At 37.4% G+C, this 19,412-nt stretch overlaps 1 long non-coding RNA gene across 1 annotated transcript; it reads right to left on the reverse strand.

Moving 5' to 3' along the window:
- Positions 1–5,587: 5,587 nt before the first annotated feature.
- Positions 5,588–15,215, reverse strand: LOC129269875 (uncharacterized). The gene is made up of 4 exons (XR_010293582.1): positions 11,161–15,215; positions 7,771–7,860; positions 7,183–7,403; positions 5,588–6,666 (listed from the first exon to the last, which is right to left on the reverse strand). It is a non-coding gene; the product is annotated as an uncharacterized LOC129269875 (long non-coding RNA).
- Between the last annotated feature and the right edge of the window lie 4,197 nt (positions 15,216–19,412).

Consider the following 19,412-nt stretch of genomic DNA (forward strand, 5'->3'; position numbering starts at 1 on the left):
TAAAATACTATGTCCATTTACCCAACATGACCTTTGACTATGATCATGTGACCTCAGACATGTGCAAAACAACTCCATTACCCTTATGTCTATGTTTCATGAACTACATATGTGTAGATCCATAAACTTTTTGAGTTATGATGCCAATTCAACAAATACCCCGAACACGGCTAAAGCTCATTGACCCTAAATGACCTTTGATTTTGGTCATGTGACCTGAAACAAGCACAAGATATTCAGGGATACATGGTTACTCTTATGTCCCAAGTTTCCATGAACTAGATTTATAAACTTTTAAAGTTATGACAATTCCACAAATACCCCAAACATTATCAAAGTTCGTAATCGTTGACCCTAAATGACCTTTGACCTTGGTCATGTGACCTGAAAATCGCACAGGATGTTCAGGGATTCACAACTGCTCTTATGTATAAGTTTCATCAACTAGATCCATAAAATTTCAAAGTTATGATGACGATTCCACAACTACCCCCAACATGGTCAAAGTTTGTTGACCCTAAGTGACCTTTGACCTTGGTCATGTGACCTGAAACTCAGGCAGGATGTTTAGTAATACTTGATTACCCTTATGTCCAAGTTTCATGAACTAGGTCAATAAACTTTTGAACTTATGACGACATTTCAAAAACTTAACCTTGGTTAAGATTTCGATATTGATTCCCCCAACATGGTCTAAGTTCATTGACCCTAAATGACCTTTGACCTTGGTCATGTGACCTGAAACTCAAACAAGATGTTAAGTAATACTTGATTACTCTTATGTCCAAGTTTCATGAACTAGGTATGATGATATTTCAAAAACTTAACCATGGTTAAGATTTCAATGTTGACGGCGCCGCCGCCGCCGCCGTCGGAAACGCGGCGCCTATAGTCTCGCTCTGCTATGCAGGCGAGACAAAAACTGGGGACTTTAGAATATTCATACTGCAGTCAACATGATTCCTCATACTTCCAGTCAGACCGCAGGTCCCTATGCTAATGAGCAAAAAGGCCAGATTCATCCAAATCATCTCGTGGCTGAAACCTCCTCCTTGCAAAATCTCATGATTCGTGAGATTCTCTTACTCTAAGAATTTACCTGTTTTAACCTCAAGTCAAATGAAATATCAATGCACCATCAGATTCATATTGGTCATTTATTTTGTATACAATATTTTGATAAAAAGGTGAATTTCTGGCCTGAAAATGCGCCTCAAACCTGAATTTTCTTCCTTTGTTTTCTTTTGAAAATTGTGCAAAACTTATTATTTTGAGCCTCAATGATATCTATACAGAGCTGCCAAGTTGTATTTTGCATTTTCAGTATTCTTATCCCCCAAAATCAGTATTTTGACAAAAAAAATCAGTATTTTTACCGTGTGAGATAAATATTTTGTATTTTTCCCCAAAAAAGTGTATTTCATAATAAAATGCTTGGCGCACTCGCCCATCACGGCGCTCAAGCTGCATGCAAGCTAAAATGCGCACTGCTCTTGCAGATGAAAAAAAAAAAACATTGAAACTTGTGTATATCTCACCCTGGTTTTTACAAAATGATTGGAAAAAAAACAAGTTACCTGAAATTACATTGATCTAATAACCATATTTGTGTACGTTTTATGAAATAGAGACATGTAGGCCCGAATTCTCAAAGGGTGGCTAACTTAGCCCGTGCTAACTTAGCCCACTGGGCTAACTATCCCCCGTGGGCTAATTTAGCCCACCGAGCATTTCTCAAAGCGTGGGCTAGTTAGCACCCCCGGCTAACTTAGCCCATCGGGCTAAATATTTAGCACGGGGTGCTAAATATTTAGCACGGGGGGCTAAATCTACCACGATCGATGACTGAAGTTAGCGCTCTATTTAGCACTGTACTGAGCATGCTCAGTGTAATAAAGCAGTACTGAGCATGCTCAGCGCCGTATTGAGAGTTTAGTCTGCTAGGGACATGAAAACGTCGCCATCGCAGGGGTTATGAAGCAGGACTCAACCAAAAAAAAATAATGTATCAGCAACATGCACTTGAATTTCTTTGCGAGATGGTATTGACAGCGAACATTGTCATTAATTTGTTAATTAACTTGGGCCAACGTAGGTATATATTTACCGCCGACGGCACGCCGCCTGCGAGCGCTGCCCCTGCCTGCACCGTTCCGGGCAACGTATCGCGTAACCCATGGAGCTCCCTGGGCTACGCATCGTGAGGACCAAGACTGCACTGTTCTACACAGTGGTACCTTAAATGCGAAAAAAGCTATAGGGGCCTACTCTAATTTTAACCTTTTGTTAGGTATGTATAGACTATAGGTTAGATCTAACCTTAGTCCAAATCGAGCACATATCGTAGTACTGAGTACGGAAAATGCAACTAAAAAACTTGCCATTTATAGTGCACATTGTGTGAAATACATCATCGATCTGATTCTGTTTACGAAGCCTACCTACCTTGTCAAAGTGGGTGGATCGAGTTTTGATTGAAAATGAAATGCCATGCTGCTATGGCTATCCTAAAAATTGAATCTTGAAAAAAATTGGGGTCTTGTATGTTACGTTTAGATGCATGTGAAAGATTTATGAGTTAGGGGCTGGGGCCGGCCGGCGCAAGCAACATGATCTCGACCCCACTATCGAGTGCCATTTATTTCTTTCTCTTAAAGTTGAATTAAGAAGGGGGTGAGTTTCCATAAGTATAGGTTCTACATACAATATATAGTATATATAAGTTGTTCAAACACATAGCATGTCACAATAATCATCTGCCTTCTCGATATTTTGCTTTGAAAGTCTATGAAATTAGCCACCTGTCAGAGCCCGAGAGACGAGTGTACAGAAAAGTCACTCGGAGTGTGACGTCACCGGGGGGAATTTAGTATAAGAGGTGCCTGAATGTCATACAGAAATGCTATGCAGAGAGAGAAAGATATTTTACAATTTTTTTTCAAAGCAACTCAAATCAAACAAATAGGACTGATATGTACAAATCTTTACTTTCCCTGTATAAAAAACAGTATGAATAACCACCATGAACTCTTCAATCATGATGTAAGATAGCAAACAGTGAGTTATTGAATGATATTTTCACTATTTCTCATTTATTTTATCACGATGTTCAATCAAGTGAGTAGCTGGAAAGTAATTCCGGCGGCTAGCTCAGCGCGCGCTGAACGCATAATACTAATACACACAACACCCAGGCATTGAGTGTACTGTTATGGTCTGGTATGTCGACTTAGTTCATGGCCGTGCAGCGATCCCCTGGCGTTTTTTCTTCTTTTCTTTTGTCTTTGACTCCACTTTTATATCCTCTGGATCATTTCCACCCATAGCTCATTCCACAGAACAATCTTGAACCAAACGTATAGTATTCTTTCTCGGCCTTCTGAGTTGTTTTCTATATTTAATTACGCTAGGGGTCACCGTCACACATACAAACGCAATTCGGAAGTGAGTTGAAGACAGAAAGATATATAGTAATTAGTATACATCTCTATGGTTGAAGACAACAAGAACGGTACGGTAGCTCGACAGCTAGCTGCGCCGGAGCGGGCGGCCGGTCGGCACAAAGCAATTCCGCAACCAACTGTGTTTTTTTGCAAGAGCCGCGTCACACGCGGATAAATATGTCATAATAACACGTCTGCTACGTTATCGACTGGTGAGAAGATCTCGATCAAATTTCATATTATTCACCTTGAAATTATTCCTTTAGGGTCTATGGTATCATTCTGAGGGAATTCACATATTTGGAATAATAGTACGGCCACAAATATTTTAATCATTTCCTCTTTGCAAGTTCTATGGCTCGCAGATACAACTTCAACTGCAGTTATTCCATAGTAGTACACAAAACGGCACTGCCTTGTTTACTAAACCGGGACCGAATACCCCCCGGTGACGTCACACTCAAAGAACACCCGTCTCGGTAGGCATTGCAGGAGCGAACTCAGGGGGAAATGGGTAGGGATAAATCGTTCAAATTCACTATTTTGAAAAAAGAAAATGGGGGGTCGAATCACCTATTAGTGTTTGGGGGGTTGTAAGGTTGCTATTAATGTAAATATCTCAATATTTGGAATCGTCTTCTTAATTCAACTTTAAACTTTCCTATTTGAAGTAATATTTTTAAAATTTTATGTTCTATTAATTGTATTTTTTCCAATAAGTTATATCTTTATCAATGGGGAAGTTGCAGCAGTATTTGTATGAAATTCCATTTTCTATTATTTTTTTTAATTTAATTATCTTTCACCTTCAAAAACAGAATTCTTTTAAATTTGTTTATTTCGTTATTTTTATTCCTTTATTTATAGTCTACCTCTTATAATTTTTTTTTTTTTTCTTTATCATTTTTATTTTCGATTGATTTTATCTATTTTTTTGGGGGGGGGGAGGAACATTTAATTTCTGCACCCCATGATCGATGAAGTCCTGGATGAACCAAAAATTTAAAGGGGGCTTGATATGGCGTATCTGGTAAAATTAATTTTTAAAAAGTTGTGCGCGAGCAAAAACTTCCAACATTTGTGCCAGAGCTAACAATTTTGGAAGGAGCCAAGATATTAATTGGTAAGCTCCTCCAAGAGCACTCACTGGTCACCGTAATTGCATTATCCCTAACTTATTTCTGTTATTGCTACTCCAGTTGGCGGGGGGGGGGGGGGGGGTAACCAAGTTAGACACCATGCTTGCACATTCGTAAGAGCATGTATTCATTTTTTCAAAGGCAATACAGTATTTTAGCCAGAAAAATGTTGACTTATGAACCCTGGATGAGTAAAAACGGTATTCCACCGATCATAAAAATATATTTGAAATTGGGGGAAATTATGACAAAATGTCCAAGGTACTCCTAGATTGAAAGATAATTGCTAATTATGGTCAATTTTGAAATTATCAGCCTGGTGTCCAGCTGCGGAACCGGGGGGGGGGGGGCCTTGACCGATTGTGATTAACTGTTCCGCAGCCCCTGCCTTGTAATAACTTTGCCCCCCTCCATCCCCTCCCGAAGACCAATTGCTTAATACAGGATATTTGGTCAAAATGCCCCTGCTTTTAAAGAAAAAAAATAAAATCATTTCTGAGGGGATTACAATTCCTACAATAAAAATTAACATTTAAACAAAGTCTTATGATATGCTAACCCCACATGTCATTCTCTCGGTGATATAGCTACCTTCCCTCCTTTCACTTCTCATTTGCTTTCATCACATGCACATTTATCATGTATCTTTACATACCAAAAAACTTTTCTCCCAATTAAAAGTTTATAATAAATAACATTGTAGTACCCACTACAGCAATTTTCTCTAATTGTATCCTCTTGCACAAGCAGTCAGTTTACTTCCTTCATACACAACCTTTACCAACATATCATTCACATTACTACCACCCCTGCCTTACACATAACCTTAATCTTTCCTTGGCACAATTTTAATCTGAAAGTGAATAAAGTATTTCTTATATTAATTTATTTTTTGCCTCCTGTAATAACTGAACACAGGCACATGGAGAGAGAGAGAAAAAAAATCATGTTTTCTGCTGATAACACACCTGGAATACAATATATAAACAAAACGTATGTACATTTATAGTAGATAGATTAGTTTATTCAGTACATTGTTTTTTTTTTAATTAGATCAAAAGTCGTTTATATGACACAAAAAAAATTAATTTACTGTCTACATTTATCACTATGAATGATAAGATACTCGGAAAAAATGTCAAATATATTTCTGAAAGACACTAAAGAAGGATGATTCAATCATAATAATAGTAATATTAAATTGATAATATTACTGGTAGTTTGCATTTATATAGTGCTCATTTCAGTGTATCGAAGTGCCTACGAAAAGCTGGAAAGTAAAAGGATATTAATTCACCAAAATGAAATTATATGATTTAAATTTGACACATTAGGGAGCTGCACATGCCAAGGCAAGTGACTATTTTATGAATAAACAGGTCTTAATCCTAAGAAGACCTGGGGGTGGCGGGGGGCTGAATCAGCCCCCCCCCAGTCTTCTTAGATGTTGAAATAGCCCAGTCTATAGGGTTAAAATTGAAACCATGAGGATTTAAGCATTGATTCTTAATTAAAAAAAAGATAAGTGAGACAATAGACTTGAATAATAAGAATGACCTAAAGTCGGTCCATCTCTTGGCAAAACTGAGTTAAGTATGATACAACTGTTGCTTATTAACCCAACATGTGTGTCATTTATATCCACCCAGAAGTACCTAACCTTTTATCAAACAAGAAAAATATTGTGAATTTGGGTTTTAAAAGCAAGATGGTCATTAGATCACTATTGAAATACAGGAATGCGTGGAAACACCCCAACAACTAAGAAAATATTATTTTCTTTGCAAATAAGTAATAAACCTGTCAATTTATTACATCCTGGTGTTACAAGGTACAGGAGTTTATGTCTTGAGATGGTGCTGTCTAAATTGGCTGTGGTACAGTAGCTTTAAAACCTCTAGGAATAACGAGCTGGTGACAGTCAAGAGATGTACGGGATTGAGCAAGCTACCAGTTTTAACTCAGTGTCCATGTTCATGCGTAGATTATGACATGGCCAATGGAATGCGAAATAGCACGCTATCTTGATTGATTGACGAGAGAATGCAGGCAGGAATTCATCAAAAAAGAAGAGCAAAGGATACCTGCAGTAAGGATCAAGAACAGAATACATATTTAAAAAATTGCTCTTCAGTATTATTTCTAGAAATATATCTTCATTGATGTAACAATTAATAGTAATACCCCTTTTACCTGAAGAAGCAAAATGCATTTTCTTTTCGATTTCTCATTTCTCCTGCAATAGAAAATTTTGCAGTTAACTCTTTAAAATTGTCTGATCGTACATATGAAGAGAATCAAATTATAATAAAATTTGACTAACAACAGGACTGAAAAAGGATGAAATACAGTATGTAAGGGCCAAGTTGACTGCATACATACAAGTAAGATCATGTCAGCTTGGGTGAAGTTGCATAACCGCTCATGATGGCTTTAAGCTCACATCGTTATTTTGTATTCATAATGTATTATGACTATTTTGTCTTTATTCTGGATTATTTTTACATAAGTTTGATTTGTATTGTATTAAGGAAAAAAAAAACATACTATTGACAAAAGCTCATTATCATGGGACATTAAGTAGATGGGAAATAACTCACCAACAGCAAAAAAATGAAGTGAAGACAATTGTATCAAAGTACTGGAAAAGAACCCTTCCTCAGATATTCACTCCCTGATCCTGTTCTAGCATTCTGGTGATGTGCATGGCCGTTTTCTTGGAGAAGCATACCAGAGTTGAAAAGACTCATCTGTGCACCATTCAAGCATTATTCTCCCCATATCTTGGTCCTCAAGGTGACATTCCAACATGTTCAAGTATCTGTGGGTTAGATAAAGTAAAAAATAAAATTTTAAAATGTGGACGAGTTAAATAATATGGATTGTGGACATGCATTCCGAGATCATCACCTTTTTTGCCATATTCCGAACATCGTCACTCTAAAGGTAAACTGCCTACCCAATCAAAATAATGGAAAGGAAATTACAAATGACTTTAATATGTTCTGCAGTAAGTGTAAAATAATAAGATTACAGTTATCCATCAAACAGGTTTTCATTTATTGTGATAACAAAAAAAGATGGCCCCTAAAATATAATTGGTTACAGTTGGCATAAAATAGGAAACCGATATATCAAGATTTTCTTATGGTTAGAAAATTAATGAAATAAAAAAAAATGAAACAAACCTCTCTTTCCATACTCCATACTCAACAATGATGAGTGACGACACTGTTGGAGAACATTAGCCATTTTCAGTATTGTGGCTTAGGTAGTGCCTAATAATGAAGAAATAAAAAGGAAATAAAAATCTTACTATGATATGAATAACAATCAGTAGTAGACTTGATAAATTCTGATATCGTAATACTGTATGATATTTATCTTTATCAAGAATTAGACAGGAATAACTGTTGTTTTGGGGGATTTATTCAACAATTTCTGACATTTTACTATAATCCCAATTGGTAAGCAGAGCCAAAGAAGTTCAGCGGAACAACCAATGTACATAGATAGAGTTGCAGACTGACGCTTTTGGTCTAATCTAGAATCTACTTGTTAGTACAAATAGTAATATTTTGTGTGCTCCTGTTGGTACTTTAAAGGGATTTATTTGATCTAGGGATCAAATAGAAATAATAAACATGCACAATGACTTCAAAATTGTCTACCTGCATGTTAATTAAATGGTAGACCAAAAATTTCAGTCTCTACTCTCTGTATATTGGTTGTTCCGCTGAACTTCTTTGGCTCTACAGTGGGGATGATTGATGGTAGCATTGTCTTTCCGTTAATGTCCACAATCATTATATTATTATGGCATATGAACGTCAAGTTTGACTTGACCTCAATGACCTGAATTTTGCCGGGACCGGCAGGTGCAATAAATACCGTGACTGGGTGAACACCCATCTTTGACGAATAGTGTATTGGTTTTAAAGTGCATAGGTTGTGACTCTCCTATACACGGGACCAACATTTGCGTCCTTTCCGATGGACGGAGTGTTTTCCAACTGCATTCACACCTGCACTAAATACAGTGATGAGAGTCTGAGACATGCTAACAGGAACACACAATGCTATAGCATCAGATTTTTTGTTAGACAAATTTTGGCTTGAACGGGACCATGGGCGGAAATCCCAGGGGGAGATATGTCCCCCCTACCAAAAATAGTAGGGGGGACACAATATCAAATGTCCCCCCTACTATTTTTGGTCTTTTATGATGGAGAAAAATGCATCATTAACATTCGAAATAATACATGTATTTTGGACTAAATGACCTTACATTTTGGGTGAAAACCTTTTTTTTTTTTTTTTTTTTGCTTGTCAAATTTTCCAGAGTGAATAAAATAAGATGAGGGGAAAACTTGGAAAATAAAAACAATCTTTCATGTCACTATATAAAATTTTTGCTCATGCTTCGCGCTCGCATTATTTGATTGTTGAAATATGTAACGTCTTCATGGCTAATTGCAAACAGTCTTTAACAGGTACCTTTTCCATCAGTTAACCTCTGCTCGCACTTCGCGGTCGTAATATATATTCAGTTGTATATACATCTTTTTCAAGATAACAAACATTGCCCAGAATGTTCAAATTTTAGGAAAAAAATACATAAATTTTCCAAAAAAATTTTGCTCGCGCTTCGCGCTAGCATTATATAAGGACAATGATATCATATATTTATGTTGATTTATAAGAATAAAGCTAAAAAGTGACCATGAGGACTACTCCTTCAATGAAACAGACAAAAATTACCTTCAACCAGCCGATCAGGGATTAACATATGGCTGAAAATGTTTTCACCCCCCCCCATTGGCGAAGGCTGGATCAGCCCGTTGTCCCCCCTACCTTTCGGGACAGATTTCCGCCCATGAGCGGGACTCGAACCCCTCACATTGAGATCTACAATCTTATCTGAAACATGCGCTCTAACCTACTGAGCTACGCTGCCTCCCAATGTAAATAAAAAAATTGTTAAAGAAAACAATCCCCAGAAACAAAGGTCATTCCAAATAATCTAGATCTATACACAGTACTAGGTGACATAAGTTTTAGAACTTTATAGAAGAGATTAATACAAAAAAATAAGAAATACAGGGGTCTATAAATTATAATGATGAGTCATGGCCTCACGGGTGCATTTATTTTTTTTTCAAAGAAATATCAACATTCCCAAACACAAAGTCACAGTATTTTTTCTTCTTGGAGGGGGGGGGGGGAGGGGTTGGGGACAAAACTTGATGAGTGGGCAGTTCTTTTTAATAGTTTTATACACAGGCTCCATCATGTGGATCAATCCACCACTATTTTTAACCTGGGTGAATGCCCCCCCAAAAAATGAGTAATCATTCTATCATGACCTTGTTCATTGATTGAGTGATGAGTAATGACTCAAAAATTGAAATAAAGAAAACATCAAACTTTAAACTAAACTTTCAGGTCACTTTACTTAGCTTGTCTTTGCGATGCCAGTGACCGAGTGAGTTTTGCAGTTGCCATACCGTAATTACTATACTCTAGGCCTAGTCATTTATGATAACCCTGCCCTGGCCAGCATGGCCATAGCTACATTGGCGGCGGAAGCCAAAAAATTAAGGGGGGGGGCCACCTGAAATTTTTGGATGGACACGGAAAAAATTTGACAAGCCCAAAAAAAGGCAGCGTAGCTCAGTCGGTTAGAGCGCATGTTTCGGATAAGATCGTAGATCCCAACGTGACTCGTGAGGGGTTTGAGTCCCGCTCATGCCGAAACGCGTCTAACAAAAAAATCTGATGCTATTTACTTAGCGTTGTGTGTTAGCGTGCCTCACCACTGTATTCAGTGCAGGTGTGAATGCAGTTGGAAAGCACTCCGTCCATCGAAAAGGACGCAAATGTTGGTCCCATGTATAGGAGAAACCCAACCTATGCACGTTAAATCCAATACACCGTCACTATTCGTCAAAGAGTACGGTATAGCGGTAGGGTGTTCACCCGGTGTATTGCACCTGCCGGTCCCGGCAAAATTCAGGTCAAGTCAATATTGACATTCATTATATTCATATGCCATAATAATCAAAATAATGATTGTGGGCATTAACGGAAAGACAAGACAAAAAAAAAGGTTATAAACCTAAATTTTAGGAGGGGATCGCAAAAAATTTTGACAAGCAAAAAAAAAAAAAAAAGTCATCAACCTAAATTAGGGGGGGAACAAACATTTCAGGGGGGACAGGTCCCCCCCCCCCGCCTATCCAATGGCCCATGCCATGCAGATCTAAGCTTTATAAGGACATTATCATGATATTGGGAACACCGTTCACTTCATTTACAGCAGTTTTTCTGAACGCGGTCGATCGTGATCCTGGCTTGGAGTGTGTATGGACAGACTGCACAGGACAGTCAGTCAGTCACACACAAAATTGAACGTATGGGACTGTGTCATTACTTCATGCTGTAACTCTTGATGTAAGACTTCCGCATCATCAGGTATTCCGAATCATATTCTGATATTTCGCGTTGGCACAGATAAATGAAAAATCAGCCGAAGGCTCTACAATGATCAAAACTCTTACGTCAAAATGCATACTTACGGTTTTGTTCGAAGATGTGAAGATAAATACGGCATTACGACCCCCTTCCCGTCCATATCGTCGACTCGTTCTCGCGATGCAGAAAATAAAACAATTATTGTTCATGTTGATAATCTGCTTTCTGATTGGTCAAAATCAGTGGGCTAATTTAGCCCACGATTTAGCCCATGGCCAAAGGGGTGGCTAAATTTGTGACGTCAAATGACGCGATTTAGCCCACGATTTAGCCCGGGCTAAGTTAGCCGAGCTTCGAGAAATGCAAAATTTAGCACCATGGGCTAAATGACGTCAAATGACGCGATTTAGCACCATGGGCTAAGTTAGCCACCCTTCGAGAATTCGGGCCATAGAGATTTTTTTTTTTTTTTACAAAAAAACAAAAAACATATTTTTTAAAGAAAAAACGTACTGCCGTATTTTGGTTACAAAAACGTACTAAATACGGCTAAAACGTACTGGTTGGCAGGTCTGTCTATATCACCATAAAGCTGAACTTCTGTACTTTCTCACAATGTCACTCTTGATATGCGGCACCTTTTAATCGGGTCAAGATCACACTTTGCCCATCAAGGTACAAGACGAGATTTCTGAAATTTTGGATTAGCATGAAATCCAGAGTTCTGATTGGCTGGATAAGGTTCTCAAAACAATAGGCGCAGGTAATTTGAGGAGATTACCACATGGGGAGTGTGACCTTCCCGTGAACCCAGGCACTGGAGTGGAACCGTTGGAATTTGCCAGTGTGTGGTCTATTTGACCAATCAGAGTGCAGTGTTCTTGTTTTCAAGCTGCTTTATGTACTTGGCCAATGAAAAGTGTGATCTTGACACGATTAAACAAATTCTTATTTTGAAACCTATACCATTTTAAAGCATACATATCCAGCTTTATCATGATCTAAAAATCATTTGGGCTCAAACAATAATAAAGTATAAAAATAGCACCTTTTGTCAGGTGAAAATAATTATTTTTTAGCATAGTTTAGATCAAAAGTTTCACCTACATAACAAAATCCTTGAATAAATTCAAACACATGACCTGAAAGAATGATTCTCCTCCTTTACAATAATACAAAATCATGAAATTTGATGAACAATTCGATCAGCAATGGCCGAATGAAAAGAGGTGTTTTGGTCCGCATCAAGCTCACTAAGTATGCAAAACTTCTCTTGTCATGAATATCACTTGGATGAAAGAAGTCACTTTTTGGGGACCTGCCTACTGACTGCTTCAAAATAACCTTAACAATACGAACTGCGATCAATAATACATTGACTGATGCTCCTCATATACATGTAGGATCGTAAAATCAACTTTCAAGGACATTTTCCACTTCTAATCCTATATTGTATGCTGCAATTGTCTGATGTTCCATGCTTCTCTTTAAAAACAAGATTCAAGGACTTCCATTTGTTAAACATGTCTATCAAAATCAATCCGCATGAAGATAAAAGACGTGTTCACGCACAGCACCCTCTATTAAGGAATATTACCAGCCTAGATATAGATCAAGGTGATCAAATTTCATCCAAGGGTGGTTCCCCATCCAAATTTCTCACCCCCCCCCAAAAAAAAAAAACACAAATTTTGATTTGAATATATAGCCATTAACACTAGAGTGTGACAGTGCCTCCTGGCTAGCCTCACCCTGCCTGCTGGCCCTGCCCCTGGCCTGGCAACGCGTCCGGATGCCACTGGCAGAGGCCAGAGGAAGAGCGAAAGCAACACCAGGTGGGTGTTTCATAAAGATGTTCGTAAGCAAGTTTAAAGTTAAGAGCAACTGGTGACCCTTTCTTGTGGTAGATGAATTGGCAATTTAGCGCGTAAGAAGGTTTCACCAGTTGTTCTTAAAAATCGCTCTTAACTTACGAACAGCTTTATGAAACGGCTCCCGTCCATTCACACTAATAGTGCGAGATTAGTATTAGTACGGTACTAACCTCATACCAAGAACCGCATTTGGCAGTGTAGTTTTCATGTATGGCAGTGAGTCCAAACTTCGCGCGTGTCCATACTTCGCGGACGGTCATTATCTAAAAAACTAGCCAATATCCTTAAAATCTGACACCACCAACGTGAAAAGCGACCTAAAATTACCCTTTGGTGTAAGTTTCTTTAGGATGAGTTCAGTATTCATGAAAATATTGGCAAAAGATCGGCAAATTTGTCGCCGTTAGCGCCCGTTTTAAAGAAATCTGATATTCTCAACAAGCATCACGATATCACCATTTTGCAAGCATAAATCATCAAAAATGTAAGTTAAATATGGTACTAACCGATTCTATAGCATTTTGCCATCAATCTGATATAAATTTTTCACTTTTTCAGCTTGAGTTTCTGTTTAAATTTCCACAAAAACTTTGGTCCGCGAAGTTAGGTCACACTTTTTCTGAACGGTTTTCCAGCACAGCGCGCATTCGCCGATCGGAATAGAATTTTGAGATCGCGATACCGGCGAAAGCCCTTGACCTACTTCACATTTTCGTCCATGATTTTATACTTTACGATCTTGCCGTCAATGTGGTAACTATTTCTTGAATTCTTTTTGTATGAATTATGAATATTTTGTGAAAAAAAATCAGCCTGATGAATATTTTTGAAAAGTGCGCGAAGTTTGGACACCCCATCATATATCTAACTAGTGGGTTGCGCGTGCTGCGACGCCACTTCTGGCTTCCACAAAACACGACTTCTATGGCTTGATTTTTCTTTTTAATAGACCAAAAGCTTCAGTTTCTGTTATATTGTTCCGCTGAACTCGATTGGCTCCACTCACCAATTTTCAATTACAGAGACCAAAGATCTAACTCGATCTGTAGATCTACAGGGACTCTTGTCTCTTGAGTCTTGTCAAATGTATTGCTGGACACACGAGTGGCCAAAGTATTTCCAAACACCCCCTACACAAGTTTATCTCTGTGTGCAAAATAACTCCCTAAACAAGCTTTTTGCAGGCTTTATTTACACATTTTGGCCCCTAAACAAGTTATCACCATTTGACCCCGGGGAAAAAAATACTCTATAAACACGTTTGGCTAGTCAGGGCTCGACACTAGCGCCGGTCCGACGGTCCCAGACCGGTAAAAATCACTGTCGGACCAGTAGATTTTCAGAAATAGCAAGATTTACTGGTCCGACATGACCAGTAAAAAATATCATTGTCGGGCCAGTAATTTTTCCAAAAATAGCAAGATTTATGGGTCCGACATAAACAGTAATAAAAACTATTGTTGGGCCAGTAACTTTTTCAGAAATGGTCAAATTCGCTAGTCCAACATAAACATGAAAAATATTCCATGACTCATTTCCCCCGTTAAATTCTGGCATTCACACACAGAACACACACAGAATGAATCGCATGCAATTTTTGATAGGGTAACATACAGTGTACACGTGGCTAGCCAGCCACACAGCCCACATGGTAAATTTCCTACTGGCTGCATGAACGAAGCTTGGCTAACCTCTGGCAGAAATCTCTCACAGAACTGGCAAAATTCACATTTCACACTAATGAAAAGCTCTTATAATGTCCATATTTCCTAAAAATTTGCCAAAATTGGGGTAACTCTGTCATTTGTAAGCAGTAAAAGGAGAAATTTTCACTTCTGTTTTAGTTCAAAGAGATCGGGTTTCGAGTGATATCGTCTGAATACATGATAGCCCCACATATGCATTTGTGTGTGTGTTGATACACTTGGTTTCTTTCGTAGCTAGTACTAGTATATTTTAATTGAGCCAAAAAGAAACTGATAATTTATTTATGATGATAGTTTTAGCTTTCTTCCTTTGTTTTCTTTCAATCTTTCTTTCCTTCTTTCTTTTCAATCTTTCTTTGTTTCTTCCCTCTCTTCTTTTACTGTCTTTCTTTTTTAATTTTCCCTTTTTCTTTGTCTTTTGTTCTTTCATTCTTTCTGTCCTGTTAATATTTGTCTCTATTTCTAATGCTCTTTCTTTTTCTTTCTTTTTTGATTTCCTTCTTTCTTTAATTCTTGAGTCCATCCATCCTATATTTATCTCTTCTTTCTTTCTTCATTTCCTTCCTTCTTTTCCCCTTTCTTTCCTTCTTTCTTTGTTACTTTCTTTCTTTCCTCATTCCATCCATCCTTTCTTTACCCTTTCTTGTTTTTATTCCTTCTTTCAGCCCTTTCTCTCTTTCATTCCTTCCTTTCTTCTTTGTCTTTTGTTCTTTCTTTTTCCCCTTTGTTCCATCTATCCTTTTACCTTTTCTTTCTTCCTTTTATTTACTGCTTGCTTCCTTTCCTTTCTTTCTTTGAAGTTTGGTCTTTCTTTTTTGTTCTTCCTTTCATTTATTCTTTTACATTTTCTTTCTTTTTTTTCATATTGCTTGCTTGCTTCCTTCCTTCTTTATTCCTTCCCAACATTCCTTTTTCCTTCTATCATTTTCCCTTTGCTTGATTTCTTCCTTCTTTCAATCCTTTCTTTCTGTTTTCCTTCTTTCCATCTCTCCTTTTACCCTTTCTTTCTTTTTTTATTCCTTCTTTCCTTCTTTCTTTCATTACTTTGTCTTTTGTTCTTTCTTTCTATATTGCTTGCTTCATTTCTTTCCTTCTTTCCTTCATTCTTTTTTTCTTTTGTTCTTTCTTTCCTTCCTTTCCTTCTTTGGTTTTTTTTTCCTTCCTTCACATTTTTTCTTTACTTTTTTCTTCCTTCGTTTCTTTTATTCTTTCTTTTTTCCTTCTTTCCATCTCTCCTTTTACCCTTTCTTTCTTGTTTTATTGCTTCTTTCTTTCTTTCTTTCTTTCTTTCTTTCTTTCTTTCTTTCTTTCTTTCTTTCTTTCTTTCTTTCTTTCTTTCTTTCTTTCTTTCTTTCTTTCTTTCTTTCTTTCTTTCTTTCTTTCTTTCCTTCCTTTTTTCTTTCGTTCTTTCTTTCTTATTTTTGTTCTTTCTTTCCTTCCTTTCCTTCTTTCTTTCTTTAGTTCTTTCTTTTTTTCCTTCCTTCACATCTATCCTTTCTTTACCTTTGCTTTTTTCTTCCTTCCTTCCTTTCTTTTATTCTTTCTTCCTTTCTTTCTTTTTGTCTTTCATTCTTTCATTCCTTCATTTTTTTTTTTTTTTTTGGGGGGGGGTAACAAGAAAGGACAGCAAAATAAACTCACACCTTTTTTTAATGTTTTCTTTATTTTGGGGGACCAGTAGATTTTAGGTTCGGACCAGTAAAAAATTGAAAAACTGGGTATCTACTGGTCCGACATGAATAGGTTGGACCAGTAGAAAAAAAGGGTTAGTGTGGAGCCCTGGGCTAGTCTTAAAAAAAAGCTTTGGAAAAAAAACATACCCTAAAATCTAAATGAGGGAAATAATAAAAACTTCGATTTTATTTAGTTATGTTTGTGAATCTTCAAAGTTTTTTCTCTTTTAACCTCATAAAGTAAGCTCCATACATCAATTCTACTATCAGTAATAAATAAAACATTATTTGATCTCCTTTTATTGAAATATCGGATTTTATGTTAAGTCGTCATTCAGAAATAAAAGGTTCAGGTGATGATGAAGACTAAATATTTTTCCGATACTATCGATATCAAACGATGTCGCGGACTTGGAAGACAAAATTGCCTTCGTGAAACGGAAAGCGCTGATTTGTCGCCAATCTTCCTATCTCGGAAGAATGGTCCTAGGACGTTCCTATACGTATCGCTCATCTCGTCATGCAACAGGCCCTAGGGTTATATTTGAATGAGTGGTCATGGACATTGGTGGTCCGGCAGATTCAATGCCAATGGAAATGGACAACAAATTCATCACCAAATCGTTCTTAATTAGACCTAGATTTAATACATTTTACGCTCATCTCACCTGACATCTTAGATGAATTCCTTGGCCAAATTTATCCCGAGATCGTATCCAAGAAGATGCAAAAAAGAGTAAAAGTTAGAGCCCAAAATTACACTGCAGAACTCCGGCTCTGTACGTGTTACCAGCTCAGCATGTAGCGGCGGCGCGGCAGCTCAGTTAATTAACCATTCTAAGTTAGTCTTTCTTTCAGTTAATTATAATGTATAATAAGTCTTGACGATTAATTTTGACATTTTTCATTTGAATTATTTAAAAATAAAATAGAACTATACATTACACTTATATATTCATGATAATTCTGAATAATGTAGAAGACAAACAACTTAAAATAAGCCACACAGAAGAATGAGATTACATGATTCTGCGCTTGCGCTTGATCTAGCAATCTATTGACGTCATCATGGGAGTTTCCCCATGGGCACACCCCAATTCACTCATCACAATGAACAGGGTAGCAACATGGGCGGATCCATGTAGCTTTCGCCAATAGGGGGGCGAAATTATCGGCCGCTCAAAGCTGCTCAAATTTTTTGTTTGTTTCTTTGAAGAGTTTTTTTTTTCATTTCAGTTCATTTATTTTCTATTAAAAACTCAATCAAAATAAAAAAATAGTACATGAATAGTAATCGGAAGGACACCAAGAAAAGCATAGCTTGCGAGGATGGGGCACTGTACAATAATTGACAAAACAAAACCGATCTTAGATTATTTCTTGTCCTGAAAATTTAACATTTTGGGCAATGATTTGTAATCCTGAACAAGATGCGTATATAGATAATTACTGCGAGCGCGAAGCGCGAGCAAGAAATTTTAGATATACGTTCTGGCCTGGATCAAAACGGGACCTGTTAAGGACTTTGCAGTTAGCCATGAAAAAAATTGACATTTCAGACCTAAAAACGGGAAACTTTAAGATTTGTAAATCATGAAAAAGATAGACAATTGGGTATCTTCCTACTTTAATCAGTGGCGTAACGGGCGGGGGCAGGGGGAGGCAATCTGCCCCCTGGTGGATTTCACCGGGATTTTTTTTTTTAATAAATGGGGAAAAAGATAAAAGAAAGGGAAAGGAGAGGAAAAGGGGAAAGGAGGAAAAGGTAAGGGAAAGGAAAAAGTCGAAAGCAACCAAAGAAAAACACGAATTAAGAACAAATCTATTCGAAGTAGGCCTACTAATGCATTAGCATGATTAGTAAGAAAGGGAAATAAATTTCGATGACAAAATGGCAAACAAAAACGGGAAATTAAGGTAAAATGTAATGAACCAAATGCTAAATTGGATGATGACGAAGAAAAGGGACTAGTAGGCCTACTTCGAAATGATTTTGTTCTTAATTCGTGTTTTTCTTTCGTTGCTGTTCCCGCTTTCCTACCGGTTTCCATTTTTTTAATGTTTATCTTTTGACTTTTTTCCTTTCCCTTTCCTTTTCCTCTTTCCTCCTTTTCCTCCCCTTTCCCTTTCTTTCTCATCCCCTTTCTCTTTTTTCCCCATTTATTTTTTTATTTTTCCCGGTGAAATCCGCCAGGGGGCAGCTTGCCACTGCAAACCCTTCACTCGAGTAAAGGGTCTGAATTGCCGCCTACTCATGCCTTGTGTACTGAAAGCCCTCTCTCTCAGGCCAGCAAATATTGAATGTGCTATTCTTTGCGTGGAGACACACTTGTTGATCAAAGTTTCAATCAGGGTCTGTGCCTGTAGACAAGGACCAAACCCATCTTTAAAAGCACATTTGTTTGAATATATACCGTAAAGAAAAACCAAACAAGCATCATGATGAGGGGAAAAAATCCATAGGCGGCTCCAGGGGGGCCGAGCCCCCCCCCCCCCCTCTTTGGCGGAGCCCCAAAAAAGGAAAAAGAAAGAAAAAAAGGAAAAAAAAGAAGTGAAAAGAAAGGAGGAAAAAAGGAGAGGAAAAATAAGAGGAGGGATACCGTGAATAAAATAAGGTTAGGGGAAGACTTGGAAAATGATTTAAAAATATGTTTCATGTCACTTTATTAAATGTTCGCTCGCGCTTCGCGCTCGCATAGCCAGTTCGATGAGATACATATCTTGCTCAATAGGCTGATATGTAGCTTAAAATATCAAGTTTTGAAGGCAATATACAAAACATATTTCAGCTCGGACATCGAGCTTTTGTTATTTTGTTTGATTTACAAATTTGATTTTTTAAGTGCTCTGTAAAATGTTCGTTTTATGGTGTGAATATCATGTGCACCTATTTGCGCTGTGCGCTCGCATTATTTGATTTGCCAAGTAGGCCTACACATTGTCTTTGTTTATTCCATAAGATTCTTTATAATTCTATCACAAACTACTTAAAATCCCCCTTTTATGACACTTTATCAAAAGTTTCGTCTCGAGATTAATAGTTAAAAATATATCAACTCATAAATCCTATTCATGATTACAAAAGTGCTTCAAATATCCAGTT

Source organism: Lytechinus pictus, chromosome 5, assembly GCF_037042905.1.
Source record: "Lytechinus pictus isolate F3 Inbred chromosome 5, Lp3.0, whole genome shotgun sequence".
Taxonomy (NCBI): Eukaryota; Metazoa; Echinodermata; class Echinoidea; order Temnopleuroida; family Toxopneustidae; genus Lytechinus; species Lytechinus pictus.